This window comes from Mastigoproctus giganteus, chromosome 10 (genome assembly GCF_048544385.1).
Source record: "Mastigoproctus giganteus isolate SK-2022 chromosome 10, ASM4854438v1, whole genome shotgun sequence".
Taxonomy (NCBI): domain Eukaryota; kingdom Metazoa; phylum Arthropoda; class Arachnida; order Uropygi; family Thelyphonidae; genus Mastigoproctus; species Mastigoproctus giganteus.
Genome location: NC_143584.1, coordinates 94,349,159 through 94,374,737, shown reverse-complemented (window position 1 = coordinate 94,374,737; position 25,579 = coordinate 94,349,159). Strand labels below are relative to the sequence as shown.

At 38.9% G+C, this 25,579-nt stretch overlaps 1 pseudogene across 1 annotated transcript in view; it reads left to right on the top strand.

Moving 5' to 3' along the window:
• LOC150079164 (allatostatin-A receptor pseudogene) overlaps positions 1-25,078 on the top strand; it is a 74,511-nt pseudogene extending 49,433 nt beyond the window's left edge. Inside the window, exon 2 of the transcript XR_016547579.1 lies at positions 23,093-25,078. The product of XR_016547579.1 is annotated as an allatostatin-A receptor pseudogene (transcript). The remainder of the gene's footprint in view (positions 1-23,092) is intronic.
• Positions 25,079-25,579: the final 501 nt, after the last annotated feature.

Below are 25,579 nucleotides of genomic sequence, written 5' to 3'. Positions count from 1 at the left end.
TATATGCGGTGGTCATTCCCTGACCTTTCCGTATTTGGTAGTCACGGGCTCGAACCCCGGTCTAATCAAGAAGCGTGTGCTACGCACTGCTGCTCCTGCAAACCTGGCTACGGAGGCGCCGGATCTGGCTGAAACGATGGTCAGGTCGTCAGCAAATGCAATTACTTTGGGTCAGCAAACCTACAACAAAGTCAGTCCTGCAAAACCATATTCCAAATCAAGGGCCCTAATACGGAACCTTGAGGACAACCCCCAAAGTTTTGTCTCGTAACTGAAAGATATTTGGATTTTACAGTAATAAAACAGTCCGAAAAAGAGCTTTGATAAAGAGCAATAAAATTGGATCAGACAACTAGCTGAACGAAAATGTTCGAGGGCACTAGAGCATTAGCATTTACGTTGTCAAATTCGGTGTTGGTGGGTTAGGAGTTTTCTCACCAATCGATCTTTTGTCGTAGTGCGCCAGTTATGGTTTATCGTGTATTGTCTGTAGAAGTGAGTGCTGTCCATGAGCTGGTTTGCATATTGCATGGACTTAAAAAAAAACTGGAACAACTCATTGAACAACAATCACTCCACCTGAAACTGGCCCTTAAAGTCAAGTTTTCCAAAGAAGTGAATTCTAATTAACATTTAACCTTTTATTAATTCAAAATGTAATTAGTGAGGCCGAATGATGCAAGGAAGCGAAAGTTTTCTGTGTCAGCCAAAAATAAATAAATAAAATAACAAAATTTTAAATAAAACTGAATATTCATACTATTTCCAATCCCACAAGTTAATCACCCAATTTTGCTTTTCACTTAGAATCACTGCCTCCACCACATTGGGAAACAAGTTACTCCAATGTTCAACGGCCCCTACCCAGATGAATTTTAATGAGATCCAATCTTCTGTTATCCCCTGAGATTTTATATTTGCATTCGCTAGTTCATGTGTCAGGAAGAACAGACGTTCTTCATTCACTGTGACCACTTATGACAACCCTCTGTCTTCTGTTTTTAGCCAGCCTGCAATCCAGCTTAGTATCTTAAACAGTAACTCCAACTTTTCTAGCTTATATAGGCCTTCCACAGGGGACTTATTTTGGAATAAAACTTTTTAATTCTTTTTGTACTATTTAATCTATGTAGAACCTAAAAACACTTGATTCAAAAACGGAATATGGAATTGAGAGACCTAGTTGCTTTTTAATTTAAATATTGGTTCCGATTATCGAAAATTTTAAAATTGTATGCAAGACACGTTCGAATTTATCAAACTGATAGCGAAACCTTTATGTAACGTTATAGGAGGCCATTCAAATACATCAACTTTAAATGGCGTCAACAACAGTTCTGTCGCAGAACTGCATTCCTGCGATAATATTCCCAAAGTCGAAACCGGAACAAAGTATGAAAAACGAACAATGCCGAGGGCGGTGAAAAAACTTCTTGAATTGTAGCGTGTCGGGCAGTAAGCCCTCTCTCGTGTGCGTAACACATTGCATTTTATCTGGCTTTCTCTCCGCCTGATCAACACGAAGAGCTTCCCTGCAGCGGGATGGTGCGATTCACGTGCGCTGACATCAAATCAGTGTTATGACTGCGAACTGCATCACGTCTTGCATTTTACGGCAAACTTCGTGATATGAGTGCGGTTTATCGTCGGTTGAATGGCTCGTGGGATGGTGCAACCGGGTGTAAAGCCCAATCAACTCTGGCAGCATATTTAGGTACCGTTGTAAGGACAACACCATTCTTTCTCACCCCCTCTCCCTCTCCGAAACAGTAGCTGTAGCAACCGTAGGCAGTTCGTAACAAAGAACACCTTCGGCACAATTTTATGCACTGCAATCTTTAGTTAACAACCCCAGTAATGGATGTTTATCGCGTTGGGGAGAAAAAAATTGTGATTTTTCTTTCTTGTAATCTCATAAGTTTCCCTTCTCATTACGCAGTAATAAAAAAGGGCACTGTACTGACCCCGAAACGACTCTTCTATTACACGCTGGCGTGCGTCTTATTAACCGCAGTTTGGTAAAGGTGCAACAGGAACCAACTTCAAAATATACGTAACAACCCCTCCACAAAATTAAAAGAATTGCAAGAAAAATGTCGTATGTAGTAGAATCGTGAAGTTGTGACGCGCCAGCAATTCTTAACGATATTTAGTGAATGATTCGGTATCAGAGAAACTCATGGATTTCAAATGATAATCATTTGATCTAGAAGTGTCTATACGCGTGTAAATTAACTGAAGGTAGGAAGAAGCAGATCTCTTACTTGTAGTTAGTTGTTGCAAATGAGTCTATAGGTCTTAGTGCAAGTTGGTGTTCTAAGATTATCACCTTTTCCCCCTCGACATTTCACTCAAATACTTTCTCTTCAAAGGCGCATTTGCGCATGAGAGAAAGCTCCGCTATTTTAATCTCAAATTGACTTCAATGCTTTAATCAGGCCTGTCTAAGATTTCCCAAAATAAATTCCGAGCAAACCATTGATTTTAACTTCAGTGATTTTGTTTAGAATCTTTCACGCTTATTATTACCAAGTTGGCATCCAACACACGTGAAACTTCCATGGAAACTTCTGGACCTTGATATTCAACCCTTACTCTCAATTATATTATCAATAAATAACGAGAAGCGGTACAATTTGGTACGCATGACCACTGAAGCGTTGAACAACGTAATCTTCATTTATAAAATAATAAACTATTCTTTACCCAGTACATTTCTTCCATTTTCATCGTGAACTGCTTGCAGAAAGGAGCCTGTCGGTTCAAGGACAATGACTAGTTGGGGAACAACCCTGGGTAGTGTTAAAAACAGCGATCGATCGCTTCCAGTACTATCAGTTCGAGTTCGCACAATGAGAAATTCGCCAGAAATCATGCACAGTATGACCACAGCGTCAGGGAACAGGTCTCAGAATAGTTTATGCCAATGGTTTCAAACTCATATTGCATGCGGGCCGAATGCACGATCTGAAAGCAGCTGACGGGCCGCAATTTTTTTTTTTTTTTTTTTAACAAATGAGAGTGAATATAAGCACCGTATTTACAACAAATACATAATTTAAATGTATTTGCGGGCCGTGTAAAATTGCTTCGGGGGGCCGGATGCGGCCCGCCAGTTTGAAACCACTGGTTTATGCGACAGTGTGGATCGATAAGTCATGTCGCACTCTCAGTCACTGCACGAACTGGAAATTATTAACCGGAACTCTATTATTTGGCAGCTAAAAACCAAGATTAAATGAATTTTTGTCAAATGTTTATCCAACAGATGCAAACATTCTCATTGGCCCTGACACCATAATTAATCACGAATGTTAAGAAGGTCATTACGACCTTCTTAACATTTTATAATCGGGAATGACCTTCTTAACATTTTGGAAAACTTTTTTGGAAGTTTTTGCGGCTGAAACTCTTCGAATTGAATTTTAAAAAGTAAACTTATCACAATGTAGATTTATAACTTTTTTTTTTAACGTAGAAGGAGATTATAATTACAAATTTATCAAATTCGATGTTACTGCATTACATTTTGTTTAATGAAATCATTATAAAATTATTCCGACTTAAGTACTTTTCATTGCAATTACTCTGTCGTTGAAACATAATCATCGTTCCAAAGTATAGATTTGCTTGTTCGGAGTGGGCACCCAATTCAAAGAAAGATGGCCATGCAGTTCGCTTATGGCTTAAAGTTCCAGCTGGGACAACGAAGAGATATATACACAAACTGTGGTCGGTCAACAGTTTTTGGATGTAAAATTACTTGTTTGAGCTTCACACATTCTCTGCTGCTTCAGGTTGAGATCATCTGTGAAGATGCTCTTCGTCTCTTATATTTGGAGTTCTGTTCCACTTAAGTGATAAAAATTACATAAAGATATTTACAAGCAAATCAGAGAAACCCGTTAACCCAGCATGCCGGCCAACTAGCTGTTTCTCGTTATTAATGAGAGGAACTCTGAAGCCAGATATAAACAGAAAACGCTAAGGGAAAGGAAAGTTCGCTTTTTATCGAATGTGTTTGTTATAAGCTCGTATAAAATGTGAATAATATATATATATATACAGTTTCATTTCTTCTCCTGTAAAAATTGTAAGATGACAGAACGATGTTGATCATCGATTTGAAGTCAGCAATTCGTAATTTAACAGAATCAGCTATTTTCATTTTACGGCAATACACGTATTTAAAATTTGTCATAAAGTATTATTATTAAAATTTCTTGACTCTAAAGTAGTACAAGGTTTTATTTGATCGAATCCAGATATAATTTCAGGTTGTTCATAGCATCTTAAAATGTGGACGTAGGACAACACTGGCTGTTCAGGAAGTAATGGGGAGAGGAGAGATTCAGTGAGAAAAGAAAATCGTTCTGAAAGAGCCGAAATGTCAACACGCTCTGTTCTGTGGACCTGAAGTGGAATTTAACGATCAATACACGCAATCATAAAAACGGTTGAGCACTGGCTGGCAAGCGACCCACAAGCAATTTCGGTGAGGGGGAACCGAAAGCGATAATCTTTCAGGCGTGTGTTGGGGCGTGTCAAATCGGTGATCTTATCACATTTGTGTCAAATGATTGCGCCTCAACTGGTAATTTCCGTCCGACTGGCCGCGATCGAAGTAGAAACAATGTCCGTCTGTGATCAGAGAAGCGAAAACAACTTCACTGCACTGTCCCCGTGCTCATACTTCGTTGAAAAGAAAACTGCCGGGTGGACAAAAATAATAGTCCGGCGGACGATTTGGCTTGATTTAACCCGTAACATTTCAAAAGTGGACACAGCTAGGTACGTAGGTAGTGAAGTTTTCCACGAGACACATCTGTTCTTCCCATTTCTTATTCTTCTCAGTGGCAGTTTGTTTCCACGAAAACCGCATTTAAAAGTAGTAAATAACCCAAAGGAAAGAGTGAGAATGCGATGATGAATGCCCTGAAATTAGCCCAGTTTCATCCTGCTCTAAAAGACCGCTGAAATTCAACAGCAAATCGCTGACACCAATGCACACACTCAACTTCCAGCTTAGACATAATTGCCAGTTTATTAGCTTGGATAATGTTAACCAACAGCAGAAAAGATAACAGAAAATAATCTCCTTAAAAATGAGGGCCCACATAGAGAGACCTCTATTGGTGAGTCATCAGACTAACATGTCAGCGTTCACAAGGCGGAAATTAGCTGTTGAAGTAGAAGTTCCGTGGTAACGCGATAAGACTGAATATTTGATACGTCTCGCCGAACATGTAAAGGATTACCATGTCAGTTAATGACACGAGCCAACCCATACGTTGCTATACGTAGCGGCAGCAGTACCTTGACGGCGCACGAACTCTGCCATCAATAAAACCTCCTTGTCCAAGAAACTAATGGAGACCTCCCGGGAACAACCACGAGAAATTGTTTTCTTAAAACTGTGGCTTTCTGCTGCTTCCCGTAATTAGAAAGATTTCTTAGGCTCGGTGTTTTCTTGAGTAATTAAGTGTGCAATCGGCAACAAAGGGTTGTCCAACCATCTCTGTCTTCCTCTGCGATAAGTAATTTAATTAAGAAAATAAGCGTAGAATCTTTTAAAACTGCTAGGAAAGGTGGCGTTTGAGAAAGGGCTAAAAAAATTTAATTAATGTTCCGTTTAAAAAGTAACTAATTACATTCAGCTAACATTAAATATAATATCTAAAAAAAACAGCATTAAATTGCGTACTTAAAAACTTCAAAACAAATGTTTTAATTATTTTAATCAGTTATCTATTAAAAATTTAATTATTACGTTATTTAGAGTTGATGAGATTAGAGTAAAGAATCGAGTTTGAGGAACTGTGATTTTATTTTATTAACTTTATTTGTCGAAGTTTGGATTCAAGAAAAAATAATCTGAATATAGCGAGCAGAGGAAGTTCTAATTACACCCGAGAAACTGCTTTTTGTTCAATTTATTAAGTTTGTTCAATACCAGCGATGGTCCTTCCTTCGCTACATCTCATACGTGTATATGCCAGCAAATAATAACAGAGTAACGAGTCAAGTTAATCCCAGTACTCAGCAGCAAACCATTTAAGGGTAAAAAAGCTAATCCAGGAATGGGCACAATGCAACTTTCAGCAGGCAAATTTACCTGACCAGAATCTTCTCTCTCACACACACATGAGGGCTGTGTGTGAGAGAGAAGCCGGAGGTGGATGATATCGAAATATCTGGAACTCTCCTCTGACCGTGTTGTATAAACAGAAATTTTATTTTTTTTGAGCAGAGGCGGATTTACTGTGAAGCTAATAAAGCTTAAGCTTCAGGGGGCCCCTCACTTGTACGGGCTCCTTCCAAGATCTAGCTAAGGGGAAGTTGAGTTGGGGATACATTTAGTTTGGGTTTCGTGGGATATATTTATGGGGTCACTTCCTTGTACAGTTAAGTTATCGCTAGTCGTTCCGATGTAGAAAATAAGTGACCTTCTTTTCTTCGAGGCACCTTCTTTTGTCATCTTCAAATTTATTTATTAAAGAACCGAGAGAAATTTCAGATAAAAAATTAATAGAATATGAAACAAATGCGTTAAAGATGAGCGATGAAATCAATAGAAATTATTCTAACATCGAGAAGCAAATTGTAACAAAAAAAATTTCAGATCATACCAGACGCAGTAAGAGGAAAGATAAATTTCGAATAGAAGTAATGAATAGGCTCTTGGATTGTTTGATAATCCAATTAATGGAGACGAATGAATCATATGAACACACTGGAAAAAGATTTAAATTTCTTGCTGATTTGACCCGAAATACTGACATCGACGAAGATAATATAAAACTATAAGCCAAAAGCGACGACAAACTGGTTAATGAGTGTCGTCAATTCAAAGAGTATTTTAGATGAGTCACTGCACAAGAAAACTGTCCTGAAATCTTACAGCTCATACATGAAAGAAACTCGAAAGAGGTTTTTCCAAATTTGACAACAATCCTAAAAATTTACATGACATTACCAATAACGAGTTGTGAGGCTCAAAGAAACTTTTTTAAACTGTCAGTAATAATAAAAAAAACAAATTTCGATCAACCACGCTAGAGGAAAGACTGAATTATCTTTTTATTCTCTCTATAGAAAATGAATTACAAAATCGTTGTCATATGAAGAGACGATAAAAGAATATGCAGCCAAAAAATGTAGGGAAAAAAGTATTAGAGAGGTGTGTCAGGCAATTAATTAATAAAAATATTACGTTATTTTTCTGGATTTTGTGATGTTTGTTAGCCCTTTTAAATTTGTAATTTGTTGTGATTACTTTTCTCGTTCTAAATAAATTGTCACTTTCGTACTAATTTAGTATTCGTAATTTTGTATTCTTTTTCTTAAAGAGGACTCCAAAATTGTATAAGCTTCGGGCTCCACAAAACCTGGATCCGCCCCTGATCTAGAGAGAACCTTACTGATGTCAAACAAATTACCAAACAAAGCTACTGTGGATCTAGATGGAGTCCCACTTTCCACAATAAAATTATGCAGCACATACATAGTAGACCTTCTCCTTCACATCTTCAAACAAATTCTACAATCTGGAATCATTCCAACAATTTGGAGATCATATCACATTAAGCCTACTCCAAAGACTAAGAAGCCAAAATCTCCTAAAGACCTGCGACCAATCTCCATCCTCTACTCAAAATATTTGAAAAACCTGATTCGGCCAGCAATTGCCTAGCATTCCTTGGGCACAGGCCCGAGTGCCTCCATACTATTATGCACAAAAGAACAAGAACTACTGATCTTCTAGATACCTTCTTCAGAATACAACAGGCCGTTAACAGTAGATCTCAGATTGATATTATCTTCATGGACATTAAATCGATATATGACAGGATATACCTACCAGCTCTTTTTTACTATACCGAAACACTACTTCAGCTTGTCAGATATCATACTACAAATTTTGAAGTCAATCTTACTTTCAAGACATCTGTTTGTTTCCCATAACAACTTACACGTAACCCTTAACGTCAGAAGAGGTATCCCGCCGGGGGGGTGTACTTTCAGTTATCTTTTTTTGGAGCCTTTCTTAACATATAATTCAAATTTTGTTACCTATGCCGACGACCTGAAGTCCTAAGTGAGTTGAAATAATCCTCATCAGAACCATGATAAAAGTCTTCATGCTTCTAGGTAAACACTGAGACTAGAAAAATAGATTGAAACAATTGGGCTACATGTGAACCCTTCAAAGTCAGCTCAAATATTAATTACAAAAAAAAAAGGTAAAAACGATAGCCAAATCTTTGTAGGCGGTGAATGAGTACAAAGGGTGACGACCCACACAGACCTAGGCCTCACTGGAGATGAAGGGCTCACTTTCCAACCTCACTTTGACAGAATGAGAAACATGGGACATACGACAGAAGCTCGTGGGTGTGTATAATCCAGTGCTGCTTTGTCAGTACATCCTGAAGTATATTACACCTATACCACTCTACGCTTCTGAAATTTGGTCCTCTGCTCCTACCTAACTAAACAAGTATCTCGGATTGGAATATTGGTTGCTGGGATGGATGAACAGGGTGGTGGACAACTGCCTTACTATTTCCAGATCCATCCTCCAAACAGATCTGGACACCACTCGCTGGAGACATCTGATGACTCCAAGAAATGCTCTTACGTTAGCACGGTTTATAACGGGGTGAATAGCTGTCCCAACTGTGACTTTTCAAAAATATTTTATTATATTTATACCAGATTAAAGATACGAGTAATTATTATCCATCAATAAAAGAAAAAAAGGTAATTTTAAAAAATAAATATAATAATAGCAACATCTTCGAGTATATAAATACGAGAATACTACTTTGATTATTAGCAAACATTTTCGCTAGAAAGTTTTATCCGCTAGTATTTAAGACTTTTTTTTAAAGTATTTAAAAACTGATTAAACAGAAAATAGTTTCTCAGACGTCTTGATGGAGGTCTGAGGCTATGTTCGGGCGCGTTAGCAATGGATCTAACTGAGGCTTAAACTTAGGGATTCTTCAGTGATCCATCGAGCTTTTAGCTATTACTCATTATTGCCACGTAAGATAATCAAAATCGCAGAAAATCCACTATCATCTAGGCTCTATTCACCACAAATCGACACAATCATCACACATCGGCATAAAACAAAAACGCACGCAGGGATCTTTGGTACCACTTCGTTATACCCTTAATAAGTTACTTAGCAGACATACCCCCGCAGAATAGCGTTTGCTCTTTCAACAGACTTGGCGAAAACTGCTTGTTCTGAACCATTCTTTACTGATATCAGAAACTATTCACATGATTTAATGGTGTTCTTAATTTCTGAACCGTCCCCGGAACAACATCTGCCATTCTCCCCATTATTACTTAGACAAGTGCTCATTATTTCACCAATTTAAAGTTCTTAATATACCTGCGCACCATGCCGCTAAGAGAACATTTAAGTCGCATTATTTATGGCAAAAATAACCCGTTACGTAACATTTGCGAGCCAGCTGAAGTAGCTATTTGCGTTATGAAATTTGTGAATGTCTCTGGAACAAATTTCTCTACACCAGCCCCCTCTCTCCTGGCTGAGTTAGTCGACCTCAAGCGAGAAAAGCAAGGTTTCCTCCCACTCCGAAACTCAGGATTTTCATCCAACAAAACAGAAAAACCGACCAGGAATACACGCCTTTACAGACGGATAGATAAGGTAATTCTCGTGTACCGACCCCCTCCAGAAGAATCCATCAGTGACAGAAAGAACGCTTTTGGGCTGGTACTCACATTGTGGCTAACTCAGTCCGTCTCCGATTAATTGAATAATCGTTAGCCATATCTATAATATTGCCATAAAATATTTTTGAAAACTCGACTGCGCGCATGGTCTACCAACCATAAAAACTGGGTTATAAACAGACAACACAACTCCCACAGCTGGCTTTCATGAAGTACTAAGAAACAACGAACTGCACAAAACTCATTTATCCTGCATCAGGACATTAAACCCAATATGGTTATGACACAAATGCTCCAATACCTTTACCAAGATCTACTACCACTTCATAATAATCAGCAACTAGGCGATTATTCCATTGCGTGATTCGAATCGAAAATTAATCTAATTCTGAATTCTCGATTACACGTGAAAACCTTTCAAATGATATATGATTTTCCATTTTGTACACGCAAAATCGAGGACAAGATTGTGGACAATCATATTCAAGAATGGGGTTTATAACGTATAATATACAATGTAGATTTTCGTACTGGAAGAAAATATCTCTGCTGAACTGGGTTCTTCTTACACGCGTAATCTATTTACATGACATTATAACAATTGCTGTGACACTATTTATCGCTGTATTCCGGATATATTTCTTCATGTTATGGAAATATATGGATAAAAAGCTTGCACGACCATGTCCAGTAACTTAATTATTTATCCAAACCTATAAATAACCGGTAGTTACTTAACATAAAGAGAATATAATTAATTCTTTAACTACATCTCCAAGCACCTCACGAAATGTGAAAGGGTAATATTCCCTCTCTCAATGTCAGTCGCTCAATAAGCATGATTTCTGGGGCACCACGAAGAATTCAAATAACTGACGCCAGTTATTTGACTTAAAGTCCAATATAGTTTGATATAGGTCCAAAAGATGTATGCATAAATATACATACACTATACGTATATTTTCAAAGAAATGCTTTGTCCATTTATGCAATTTTTCCCTCGTTGGGATTAGACCTATCGATCGTTTACCAGAGCGCAGTACGTGTCACCCCTAGGAAACAAAAGTCAATGAGAAAGTAATCACGTATTAAATGTCATTTTCCACGATCGGCACACGTGTCGACCCGCACAGAGGATTCGCTTTATTAAAGTGATTCCATCTCCCTGGCTAGAACTCAGAACGAAGCCATAAAAAAGTTTCTGATAATAACCAGTTTGGTTGTCGAGCTTTGTGTGCAAAGATAGATTGTCGTAACAAGACCCTGCAACTGCTGCTGACGATGCTTGTAAGTGCCGCAATATTACAATACACATTTTAGCAGCGAACTCCCTCCACTGTCAACAAAGTAATGACCCGTGTACCATTGTGGAGGTTAAACGATCAGCCTTTGTTAGTGACAGGTTGATTTTGTATGTAAAATACTGAAGCGAGTTCGCTGAAATCAGATATGAAATCTGAAAGAACGCCATCTGATAGCAAACAACTTCTCGGGAAAAGTTTTAAGTTAATTTTCGGTAGCATCAAATAGCATCCCATTAGAAGATCGTTAAATGAAAGTGAATTTTTAAAAACGAGCAGAAAAAAATTGAGAAATTTTATTTATGCTTCAAATTGCTTTCCATCACTAAGCGATCCCTGATATTAGCCTAAGTTCAGGAATGGCAGTTAATACAGTTCATTTTTTTTTTTGTTTAGGAATTTAACCAAAAAAGAGAGAGAGTTGTGGTGCCAGTAGCCATGTTTCAAGAGAAAATAGGTGATCCTCATCAGATGCAAATACCGAATTAGGGTCATGAGCTGATGTAAATCTTGAATGAATGAACGCCGATCGCTGTTCATTCACAATGACAGTCATTAGAAACTCTTCCGCGTTGGAATGCTACAGATTATCCATAATGTAATTCCCAGTTTAATTGCCTTTATGAAAAATAATCTGCGAGTGAAAAATACACGCCAACAACAAAAAAAAAATCTATTATTTCGCTCATTAGTGGTAAAGAAAGGCTTCATAAAAAAGTGTCTCATTAACTCTCATAAAACCTTACCTCAAATACAGTATTGGGTCTTCTTCACCTTGGATTCACGTGAGTACTCTCTCCAATTGCTTCAGTGTGGTGAAAATTGAGTTGCAGCTTGGATAACTCGTTCTGGTACATTCCGCAATTTTTCAACGAAGCCCGAAATGTTTCCAAACTTCATAAAATGGAAAGAAAAGAAAAGTCTCTTTTTAAATTTATATAGTTTAATTTAAATTTGTTTTTAAAGATTACGAAAAAGCAGCAGTAAATCTTTAATTGCGATCAAGAGTAATTTTTTCGGCTTTAAGTCCTCTTTAACGTTGTTTTTATTGACAAAGCCTCCTTTATATTCGCTACTACACAGTACAGATTTATAGTTGCTCGAAACCATTTATCTCTTTAGGACATCACGCGTTGTGCAATCAACGAGAAGGCAAATTAGATTTCTACCATTTTGTGACAACGAAAATTTCACTAATTAGATTACTGGTGATGCTCCCGGAAGCAACAAGTGAGGATGGTGAATGGTCAACTAGAGCGCACTCGCTACGTTTCGTGTTTCTACATAACAAACTGTTTCGTTTACACTCGCTGAATCTCATTTGGAACAATCGAAGCGGCGCTATTTTATCTCCCGTTTCCACAAAGCTCGTCCCTTAAACGGGCACTATCCGTGAATACGTTTGAGAGGTCGTGGAGACACTAAAAGAATCAGAGCTGCAGCTATTCGTGTTCCTGCTATAAATTACTTTAACAACGCACCCACCCTACAAGTGTTGTTTTCAACGACTACAAAGGTTTTCTCTCTGAGCTCTAATGAGACGTTTATCTAAACCAATTTCTTCTTCTTCTTCTTCTTCCAAAACACAGTCAAAGTTTTTATTTCATTGACTGCCCGAATTGCTTCTGAAAAGCGCTGGAACAGTAACTATTTGCAATTTTCCACTACACTGCAGTAAAAAATTTCGAATATAAGCAACCAGGTGTCCTTTAAACCGGTATCATTAGCTTTAGTTATTGCTGTTCATTGGTGAATGCACCAAGGAGCTGCAGAAGACTTAACCCACCCTAAATTTACTGCTCTCTAAAACAGGCAACTCAGAATTGAAAATAGCAACTACCTTGCCGTCTCATTTCCAAAATTAAAACTAAAAATACCCAATGAAACTCCATATTTATACGTGCAGTAGGCCAATATCCAGATATTTACAAACACAGAAAACGCAGGATACTAGTAGCCTTAGTTAGTTTACAGACGTTAATCTGTAAACTATGGCCGGTTTGCTTTGCCAAGATGTGAAAAAAGGCCACAAAAATTGTTCACTAGACAAGATTTAGTTAAGTTAATGATTAGTTATTAAGAGATATCATCTATTTATAAAAAGGCAAGCTGTAATAAAACTAGAGAGGAAATACAGTATGAACCAAAGGCTTAGCTTTTGTTATATTTGTACGCCACATAAATGTAGATAAATTAAATTAATGAAATAATTAAATTAATAAATTCTGATTTACATTTTAAAATTATCCTGACTCTTGGTTCATCCCGTACTTTACAAGTGAAATACGACGAGGAATGGCATGCATTAAAGGATGGATGCACACATTTGTCTTACTGCATGCCAAGAGTACTGTTACGGATCTTGAGATTTAATTCCTTATCTCTTAATTGAAGCATTTAATAGTCTTCGCGTGATGTGCACCAAAATATTAAGAGGTGATTGCACTGCACTCTTTGTAAACAAGGAGTTAAATAGCAAAGAACACCAAGTAACAGTTAGAGTACTGCGCAATGCACGAAGATCGCATCCAATGCTTTTAAATTGAATAAACTATAGTGACATCAAGAGAGCCTTCCAGATCTGGCCGTCCAGGTACAGCTGAACTCAATAAATGATTAAACTTTTTATCAGCAATGAAATTTGTAGAAATCCGCTCCAGCGCGATGACCAAGGAAGTGGAGGGCACAACCAAAACAACTAAAGTAGGTAGAGAGATGCGCGCTTTCCGTAGGATAACTGATAGAAGAGATGTTAACCTCCATTCTAAAGGAAATTGGAAGATTTCGATCAAGATTTTACTGCTGCTGGAACTACGTGTCACAAGTGGCAGTCATTCTGCATCAGTGATGACGAGGTGCAATTCTAAAGGTGGCACAAACAGCCAGTTTGGAAAATCACGAGATCCAGTGCAAAGTGTGTGTGTGGGGGGGGGGAGAGTTCCTGAAATGTTACGTCGAATAAAAGAAAACATACAATTACAACATACTCAAGAGGGTAGGGTCGGTGCCAATTCTGGCTATACCTGAATTTTTGAATGAATTGAAACTTTTAAGTTTCAATTCATTTAGTTCTCTAAGAAGGTTGTAAAGCTTCTTACTGAACTATTCCATAGAGGCCGCCGGTCCTTCCAGCAGGATTCATCTTCTGGTCATAAGACCAAGGTATCGACAAGCACGATTTTGAATGTCATTAGGGTCCTGGAAGTCCGGATATGAACCTACTGTCTACAGTTCATAGTCACGGTTGGAATTCATGGCATTCCCAAAAATAAATCTGATACTGATGGTCTGAACCGATCAGCAGCCATATTTCATTAAAATTGAAAGCCTCTGTAAAGAGGCTAGGATAGCCGTTTAAAATTTGTTTACTAATATATCAGTAAAAACCTTGTAATGGTTTATTGGCAGTACTGTACATATATCATGCACGACAGAATAACACTGAGATGACTGCATAGGCTTTTGTTAGACAGGGATAATAGAACAGTAAGTTATATAATTTTGGAATGATGACGTTAGATTGTTTCATAAGATGAAAGTTATGAAATGCTATGCTCCCAAACTAACTTCATCATATCCATAGTGTACCTTTTCTCTCCTGTGGTTTGCCAATCATGCATGGTATACCATGTGTACCTTCAGACCACTAAATTTCTTGCAAAGTAGATGCTTCGGTTACCATCCTTCATCCGGGTTCTACTGGAGAAGGTATCTTTAGAGTTATGGTCATTATGAGTTGTAAAAGATGATTATTCGCTGAATGTGTAGGGACAGAAAACGAAGTGTTTTTTTTATTATCCTTATTATTATTATTATTCGCGGTTTACAGGTGCACTGATTAAAGTTATCTTTAGTAATGAAATATTTCAAGTAAGTAAAGTTTTGATAGTACAATTCAGTTAGTTTCAATTGCAGCCTGGGGAGGGGGGAGGGGAGAGAGAGAGAGAGAGAGAGAGAGAGAGGATAACATAACTTTGTCACGAAGTTTAGTCGGGACGGTTGTGTAGGCATCAGTGAAGGCTGGAAGAGAACTGCACCGTAGAGAGTGTTGGACGTGGTAACAAAAGTTGATTGCGGTCCTGGAGAAGCATATGTGCTCACACTAGCAAGCCTTCCCCATATTTCGTAGGTTAATGGGTCGCAATATTTCAATGAACTTTTAAATTCTTTTGCCGCGGATAGCTGTCCCGAGCAAAAGTACAAAAAAAAATAAATCAGAAGGCCAAAAAACAGAGGCATGGAGAGCCATTGAGGATATTTGAAGACATTAACTCTGATTGAGTAATTAGTCGAGTAAAATTTCTTTTTTTAGCTCAACAAAAATGTTTTGCTATGCCAAGGAGTAACAACCTATTTAGTATTAGTAATGGCCACATGGTGCAAGGAAGCCTAAGGCTTATGTTGCAACAGCCAAAAAAATATAAAAATAAAATAACAAAAAATAAAACAATAAGAATATAAACAAATTAATAATAATAAGAAGAAATTTTTAAAAAAATAATAAGAAGAAGAAAATTAAAATAATAATAATAAGAGGAAAGGAAATGGACAACCTATGCATCTCCCGTAGGTAATTATCCAGCTGACCTTTGAATTTCCCCAGACCGTCAGCCTCTACCACCCATCTAGGTAACTTATTTCAGTAATTTATAACTCGCTGGCTAAAATAAAACTTCCTGCAATCCAGTCTAAACAACTCCCCCCCCCCCGTAACTTGAAATTATGGCCCCTAGTTCTAGCATCATTTATAATCTTGAAAATTTCGACCTCATTCATTTTACTGATGCCTCTCAGAGCCTTAAACACCTCAATCAAATCTCCTCTAAGGTGCCTAGTTTCCAAGCTCTACAACCCACATATTCGTATTCTTTCTTCATATGGGCGCCCTTTTGCCGATCTCACCAGGCGAGTTACCCGTCTCTTGGATCCTTTCGAGAAGAAAAATGTCTTTCTTTAGGTGCGGTCTCCATACTTGAACACAGTATTCCAAGTGTGGTCGAACGATATTTAAAGAAATGACTTGAAAAAAAGTACAAAATGCCAGAAGCACACTACTGAAAAATATTTCTGTGCTACCATATATTTCTTGAATAATACGTCTTCCCATATCACATACTGGGAAGGGGGAAAAATCCCACTTTACCAAGCTGATGGTTGCCGAAAACTCTGAGAAGAAATTACATACCGGTAGGGTTTTCTTTTTTTGTTTTTTAATAAAAGTTGAAAATGCTTTTTTTGACCTTCGGAAACTTGTTGGAAATCGGCAGTGGGTTGAAATCATCATTTTCTGATGTCGAAACTCAGCTAAGAATATTTTTAACAACTCCCATGACAAACGCCTCGGGAGAGACCCTTTCTTAGTCGAGAAGCGGATTAAAAATCATTTGCAAATAGCAGAGAGCCAAAAAATGGAAGATGGGAATTTCGCAAAAAGTATTGATCTTTTTTTAATCAAAAGAGAGACAGAAATATTAATAAAGTCTATATATATTAACTTTTAAAGCCACAGAAGTTATTAACTGGTGAAGTTACTTTTTTATACATGCGTTTATAAACAAATTACGAAACTTTCTGCTTCTTTTCCCATCGAGTAAATCGTGTGCTAAGTTATTAAAATTAAACTACGTATCATACGCGTCTTTCACACGCCAGCACTGGAAAGTAACAAGCATGATGTCCACCATTTTCCCAGTATATACACTGAGTGATCGCTGAATTATGGCCACCCCATCCTTAATAAACTATGCCGCTTAGCTCTCAGTATAAAAAGCACGCTGAAGCAGTAGTAATTTGCATCTGGTCGTGGAGGTAAAAGTGATAAATCAGCACTTTGGCTTGCACAACCAGATACAAATTACCACTGAGTTTCAAAAAGAAATGATTGTGCGAGCTCGTGCATCCATATCGGAAACGGCACATCTTGTCAGCTGCTCACGGCCCGCTGTGGTTAAGGTGTACAAAGACGTGTATTGCGACGTCAACTGTCACTGTGCGACAGTTGACGTCGCAATACAATATGGAGATTGCAAAAACAATATCCGTAATGCACAACACACTCAGATGTATGGAGTTTCAAGGCAGACGACCCAAGAGACGCCCTCTCCTCATCGCTAATCATCGTTGACGGAGAAGTTATGGTGCCAACAACCCACTAGTTGGACAACAGAGGACTGGAAACGAATGTGCTGATGGCATGAATCCAAATACCTGCGCAACAAGTCAACGGACGCTTTCGTATATGGCGCAAGCAACACAAACCCATCATTCAAGTGGTGGTGGTTCCTTAATATGGGGTATGTTTCGCTGGCAAGAACTAGGACCCATCGGTGTGTTGCACCAGGTATTTCTGCAAAACGCTTCACTGGTGAGATATACCGGCAGCTGTTAGGAGACCATGTTGCATTTTTCCCGGACAGAAACGGGATTTTCCAAGAAGACAATGCGCTGTGTCATCGGGCCCGCACTCGGCCCAAGTGGTTCGAGGAACACAGTGAAGATATCACTCATCTTCATTGATCTCAAATTCGCTCGACCTTAATCCAATTGAACATCTGTGGGATGTTTTTGAACGGGAAGCGAGTCGTATGGACACGCAACCGCACTAGAAAACTTTGCAGGCAGCATGGCCCTGTATGCCTGACTGTAAATCAGGCATACAGGGCCATGCTGCCTGGGAGGCGGTTGTAAATCAGTGATCACTGAGTGTATATAGACTGCCACGAGAACGAACCCAAATTCACCGCCCATGCATAGTCTATTTAAGAAGTGGAGCAATTACTGAAATAGGGAAAAAAGAGAATGAATACAGATATTATATTTATATAATAGATTATAGCTCGAAAGGAGATCAGAATCGATTCTATACATTATTTTTTTATGAATTTATATGTTTACTTTCTTTTAAAATTAATGTAAATGTCGAAGTGCCCCAAATCATCATCACTTCTAAAATAGACTGCATCTGCTAGTGACCTTGAGGTTATTATCGTCACGGTACGACTATACCAGAATCGATAAATTTATTAATATTCTCAACAAATTTAAACAATATCACCCCATGAAACTAGTTACGCAACGCTGTCGAAGGTTCGCTCCTATTTATTCTTCGGGTATTTCGGGTTTTTTGTTCCAGTTGCACTTTGAATTCTTTCTTTATGACATTCTACTTTATTTAATCTGAAATCGCTTTTGTCACATCCTGTTCATTCCTCCGATTGCATCTGCCTAGTTTATCGTTTCAGGTATGACAACAATTTCAGTATAGGTACTGCTAAAGCAAGTAGAGTAGAGTAAAATTGCACAACTTCCACTCGTCCCCTGGTTCTAACAAGTCCAGTCACTCTCATTCAACAGTCAAAATGGAAAGAAAATGAAAGTAATTTTTGGAGATCCGCGAGTAAGTGCACCGAGGGAGTCGGTGAGGTCCCGGAGGAAGCCGAAGCTTAGAAAGATTTTTCCCAGCATCTCACAGAGCCATTCGACCATGTCCTCAAACACCCTGCAATCAAATTGTCTTCCCTTTTTCAGACGTTATTGGAAATTTTTGAAGCATCTAATACTAAGGCCAAAGTGAGCCACTTTCACTTACATCTCGAGAAGCAAACTCCACATCATCTGTGTCTGTATTTGCATAATGTCAGCGTCATTTGCTGTCCCATTTGCCACTGATTGTCTCATATTGCAGTAACTTTGGCTTTCATCAAGGTGTTTCATTATCGCCAGCTTCAATTCCTGCTGATTTAAGCATCAACTGGAGTCTGTGTTGCACCAGGTATTTTTCCATCCAATCTTCTTTTACTACCAACACAGAAGAAAACTCAGTTACACACAAATGGACTGCTATGACTTAGGAATAACTTTTCTGAATCAAGATGAAAAGTTGGTCAATTCACTTTAAAATAAAACGAATTTCCTAACTTTTCGTAAATAGTTAAGTCAAATTGTTTTTAAAAAAATAATTTGACTTATAATGAATTTTAAAACAGTTAAGATATTCAACCACACTGCATTTCCTCACCGTGTTATTTTATTATCTATAGAAAATATTTTTTGAAGCATTATTGTATCTAAAAATACAATAAAGCTTAAAGCAGTCTGTCAAGATAATGAAAAATATTTCAAACAGAAGACGCAGACATTTTTCGCAAATGACACTTTAACAGCACTACTCGTAAAGGCTTTGATTTTGCGTACACCAGTATATAAAATGAATGAAAATTCTCTATTTGAAAGAGTTTATAATAACCTGGGCAAAAAGCTTTTCTAAGCTTTATTATACTTTAAATATGCCTACGCGCTCAACTTTTTTTATTGATGGAATCGTCTAGCGAGACAGTGTCTAACACAGCAATTTTGTTTCGTGGGGAATGTCTAGGAGTATTGAATACCTCTGTATTTCGACAAAAATAAGTCTAGCTAAGATTAAATTGACGATGCATACGCCGTTTGAGTGGCTAAAAAGTCTAACGTAACAAATATGGCGCTACTTCAAATTAATTTTAAAATATATCATTCGAACGGTTAAGTTTGGGATGCGAATCTTTTTTGACTATGAAATTTGAAGTACGATGCGGGAATTAAGCATTTCATTTGTATTTGGTACGGCTTCTGACACCGAAAAAGATGGTTTAATTTTAAAACTCAGTCAAACAGGAACTGTGAGCTCACGTTTTAAGAATACAGTGCGCTACTCAGTCAAGTATCCGAAATGCGTGGGTGCTGGAATTAAATCATCCATCCCTATTACTTTCTAACAGGAAACCATTCATTCCTGTTCAAAGCAACGTTCATGATACAAAAAGAAATGTCACTTTTTTTGACATATACGAGGATTTTTTTAAAATCATCGAAGGCATTTAACTACAAATATCTCCGGTCGTATTTGCCGAAACACAGTTTGGTCTGGAGTGTAGACTGGAAGCTTAGCAGCACACATCTTGCGCATGCGAAGTGATCCTGCAGTAACGCCATGTGCTTATTGAGTAAGTTGTAGCCTTAACCACACAACTGAGATGCTATATTGTGGAAAGACATTTGAAACGAAGAGAAATTCCAGTCATGAAAAGTGCGGGTTTTCATATGCATCAAATTTCATCTGTGAGGTTTCATTTGAGTTGTGTTCTTTATAAGCACTTATAACTCTTCAAACAAATTAGTGATTTTGACACACAAACGGTTGTAAGCCATTTGCAAAATTTTGTTTGACATTAATTTTAAAAGACCCTTTATTTTAAACCGTTTAGAAGGGAAAATTGTTTAGTTGAACAATTTTAAAACTATTACGTATAGTGGCACATTATACGTAATAGTTTTAAAACAAAAGATTATAAGATTCACAGAGAGAAGGAATAATCGCAATAATGCTATACAAATGGTACACGGGTAGCTATAAACCGCATAATAGCCAGGAGTTATTCTTAAAAATTATTTTCAATAACGGATTCTCAAAACATAGGGATATGATTCAAATTTATGTCAATAAATTGTTTGTTACAAGCTAAGTTAAATAAATTAAGTTAAACGAAAAGATAATACAAATGAGAGAATGATAAATGAACATAAAATCTCTACAACAGAGGCTGACAAGAACCGCTGTTAGGCTAAATCAGATCAGCTAGCGTTTTCACGCAGATCTTCCTTTAGTGGCAATAAAATGGTATTCTTCGTGAAGTATTGCATTCCTGTTCGACAATGGCTTTTACATCCTCCAGATTCGTTGGTTGCTGAGGTCTATCCCGTACGCACTATTCCAGATGATCCCACAGATTCTCTTGGACCTCGTGTCCGAAAACTGTGTTGCAGATGCTGCATACCCTGACTGCATATTTGGCCTCTGTGCTGTGGCAGGATAATCTTGGCCTAGTCGGAATCTGTCAGCATTATGGGACAAACCTGCTCCACAAGAACATTCAGAAGCACTTTCCACAATGGTCACGTCACGTAGCAGACCACCAAAATAGTTCTCACAACCGTCAGCGGCCTGCGCAGAGGATAGGATGCTTTTCGGATTCGTATGACTTCCTGCACATCCTCATTCGTCCATCAGTACTAAACAGTGGAATCATGATTATGTTTCACCCACATTCGTTTTCAGGTTTCCACCGCAACTAGATTCGTCTGTTTCCCTCACACACTAGAAGCTTACGGAATGCTATACAACTGATCAGACCAATTGCCGTGAACCCCTGCTTGCCGAGGTGTTCGCGTATCTTCTTCAGGTCGAATTTGGTCTTCTTCTTCTTTCTGGTTTTGTCCCACAGTAACGATTTATTGAAGACTCTAGACAATATCCTGCGTCACGACAGGTTTAAAATCTGCTATTCTACCGCATGAAAGATGGCTCACACGGCAAGAGCACCTACGATCATACTTCTCAAAGTCACTGATGTTGCGTACGTTTCCATGGTGCACCTTCAATCTCTCCACAGAAATAATGCAGCTTTAATTATAGCCTGTCGTACCACATGACAATCGCATCACGGGTTATTTACTTTGCCTACAACAGAGATGCACAATTACCAGAACTTTGGACGGTCTAATAATTTCGTAGGGAAATGCAATGTGTATGTTTTATTTTTAAGAAAATCTAAAAATATAAACAGGCTTTCACATAACAAGAATAAAGATACATTGCATTTTTTTAAATAATGACTACAGCCATAACTACATTGCTCGAAAAAATTAACAAAACAAAATGTATTCATGAATATTTTATTGTGAAAAGTGTCGCCGAATGCGAATATTCGATATACAGTAATAGGCATCCCGGCTTGCAAATTCCGATCTAACAGAAATCGATCTACCATCTACACAGCTGCTCATTATGCAAATTATTCATGCCCATAAAAACACGAGTTGCGACCACATCACTTCATTCCCGTTTTTTTGGTTTGCTAACTGGGACAGCGACATCTCCAGAACTCAGGATAGTAAGTAATCATCATTTAGATGATGCTTTGAGATGGCGGTTTGGAAGACTTGTAGCTGGGCAGTCGCAAGTGGCATGTTGGCTTAATGTGTCACGCAGTGTCGTTTCGGCACTATGGAAGCAGTTTCAGGACAAAGGAACCATTAAAAGAAGAGCTGGCCAAGGTCGCCCGAGGGCAACGAACCAGAACAGACCACTATCTGGCTCTAACAGCAAGACGGAACTCTACGATGTCCTCTCATCAACTGTCTCCTGAGGTTGCTACAGGTGAAAACATTTCCATCGGAACTGTGTGAAGAAGCCTGAACTCCTCAAATAGACTGTACGCAAAGAAGCCAGTAGTTTGTATCCCTTTAACCCCTAATCACCGCAGAGCTCGTCGAAACTGGTGCCATGTCCTTGGCACCAGTTTCGAAGCGCCCCTCTTCATGTTTTTGATAGGGGTACCGTAACTGCGCAGAGGTATCAAGAAGGCATCTCAAACCATATGTGCGACTTTTTAGGGGTGCGCTTGGCCCAGATTATTTTCATACAAGACAACATCACTGCGCATAAAGCTCAAGTGGTGGAGTATCTTGAAACTGAAGATATCCAACGACTAATGTGGCCAGCACGATCACAGACTTAAATCCGATCGAAAATGTGTGGCACGCCACTGGAGTCGCATTGCACGCCAAAGCCAACTCCTTGGTCACTAGCTAAGCTCTGTGCTGGTGGAAAAACGGTTGCCACAGAATCTTATAGACACCCTTATATCGAGAATGGTTCACAAGTGTCAGGCCTGTTTAGCCGCTGGAAGGGATCATACACTGTTCTGATGTCATGTGACCATACTTTCGAGTATTTTGTATTAACTTCTGTAATGTGACTGTCCCTTATAGCTGTCCAAAGTTTCTCGCTGTCTCCTCATTTCATCGTTCTGTGGTACAGTAGCATACCAAAAGTTGGCATGCTGGTGTACCACATCATCGCAAGCTGCACGAGTTATACGTTTCTGTTAATTTTGTCGAGCAGTGTACTATAAATAACATTGAATCACCTGATAATCGTTAAATTTCTTAATAATGATATCTATAGTGAATACACGCGAAGATTTTTTTTGTAAACAATGTTAAAGCCTTACAGATTTTTTCTTTCCTTTTTTCAGGAAAAGGAAGATAATGCCAGCTGGTTGCTAAGGATGACCAGGAACCTTACAAATCTCTGAGCATCATGGACGACGAAGAATACATCGATATCGAGACCGAAGTTCAGGAGCCGACTGAAGATCCCATCGCTGGTCCAATTGCAGTGAGGGTGCTGAACGAAACTCTCTACCGATTGTGCAACCAAACCATCTACAACAATTCTCTGCTGTGCAATGACACAGAGGAGTACGACTACGGAAGGCACGATTACAGTGATGCATTTGCCATGCAAAGAATCCTCAGCATTGTGGTGCCAATTCTTTTCGGCGTCATTGTCATTGTGGGGTTGTTTGGGAATGCCCTGGTGGTGATAGTAGTGTCTTGCAACCCGCAGATGCGCTCAACTACCAACCTTCTGATCATCAACCTCGCCATGGCTGACCTCCTTTTCATTATCTTCTGCGTCCCGTTCACAGCTTGGGACTACGCTTTACCCTACTGGCCATTTGGCGACGCCTGGTGTCGAGTTGTCCAATATCTGGTCATAGTGTGCGCTTACGCCAGCATCTACACTCTCGTGCTCATGTCGCTCGATCGCTTCCTGGCCGTAGTTCATCCAATTGCCTCTATGTCGGTTCGCACCGAGAGGAACGCCTACCTGGCCATTTTTTTCATGTGGTTCGTTATTTTTCTGTCGTGCATCCCAGCCTTGAAGTCTCACGGGGCAGTTACCTACACCTTCGCGTACACGGAGTATTCGGTATGCGTGTTTCTAGTAAACGACGGATACAACTACGCCGCTTTCCAGATCTGCTTCTTCCTGTCCTCATACGTCATCCCACTCGGCATCATATTCTGCCTCTATATGTTGATGCTGAAACGGCTCTGGTTCGGATCCACTCCCGGCGGCCAAATGAGTGCCGAAAGTTTGCGTTCTAAGAAGAGGGTGACCCGTATGGTGGTTGTAGTGGTGGTGATCTTCGCCGCGTGTTGGTGTCCGATACAAATCGTGTTGGTGCTGAAGAGCGTCAACGCTTACGAACTCAACCCCCCTCGTATAATCGTCCAGATAACCTCCCATATACTTGCGTACATGAATTCGTGCGTCAATCCGATCCTCTACGCCTTTTTGTCAGAGAACTTTCGCAAGGCTTTTCGCAAGGTGATCGCGTGTAGTCCGCAGCGAGAACGCCCAAGAAGAAGAGACTACGAACGTACTGTCAAAGAGAATGTCACAAACTGTTCTGGCAAAAATTAAGAGATCCTAAAATGTAAAATGGCCGGAGCGACTACGAGCTGAGTTATTGTGATGTTGGTTCGTCTGAGAATGGAGTATTCTTGCCGATCTGCTCTCCTTCCATTCAAATGCTCAACTCCTCGAGTGGATCTTGAGGCAGAACTTATTTTTGAATTTCGAAGAGATTCCACAAGGACTGAATATTTTCGTATTGTGTGTAGTATATTGCGTGTGTTAAAACAGACTGCCCTTATCCTATTCGTTATATTTTCTTCTGGATGAAGATGTTAACCCAACCAATAAGACTTTGGCGTACAGCGACTCCCCCTGTTGGCTGCTCAACAATAAGCATATCACAATGGGAGCGGATACGAACAAATCCATTACAAAACCTGATGACTTTTATACAGACAACCTTTGACGATTTGTTAAGGAAGAACACACCAGTGATGACTGAACAACCTGGAAGGGAAAGGCAAGGAGGCAGGTGTCCTGGAAAAGGCATCATTCAGCCACCTACCACTAACGAACGAAAATTCTTGTTATGCTCAAAAGAATTCACCATCAACAGTATGAAGCAGCGACATTCGAAGTGTGACAGCGGTGTTTCTCTTGTGCCCAAGGGTTCTATTTGTACGTTGGGGCTCTACAAATAGAATCGTACGAAGCACGCGAAGCGCAGACGTCACACTATCTACAAAAACAAACTAAAGATACGAATATTACTGTTAGACGGATTTGGTTTGATGTTTGTGTTCGGTATCGAGATGAAGAGTTCTTTTTGTTTATTTATTTTCTATTGTGTGCCAACATAATACCGTTAAACAAACAGCTTGAAGCTATAACAGATACGTTTCCTCCTCTGAAGTAATTTTCTCTTTCAATGGGTATTCGGTGTTATTTCTTCATTTCGGGAAGTCATTATTGACTACATTCCCACCTTCTCTTATCGGCTACTGATATTATGAAATTGGCAAAAATAATAATAAAGCTTCAAGCAGTGTGTGCTGATAGCAAAAAATGACAGCTAAAATACGTATATGTTTCATTAAAAAAACACATAAAATACCACAAATATAATTTTGATAAAATACGATATTAAATCAAAGAGAGTTCGATTTTAAACCAGCCAGCCTCATGCATTTCCGCAAAATACCACTGGCGGGCTGATCAGAAATAACGAGGAAACCTTCTTGTACTCTCAAGAAGACGTAGATGACGAAGTACTGCGAGTTTTATAATTTCCAGGCCTTGCTGCTTAATAAAACAG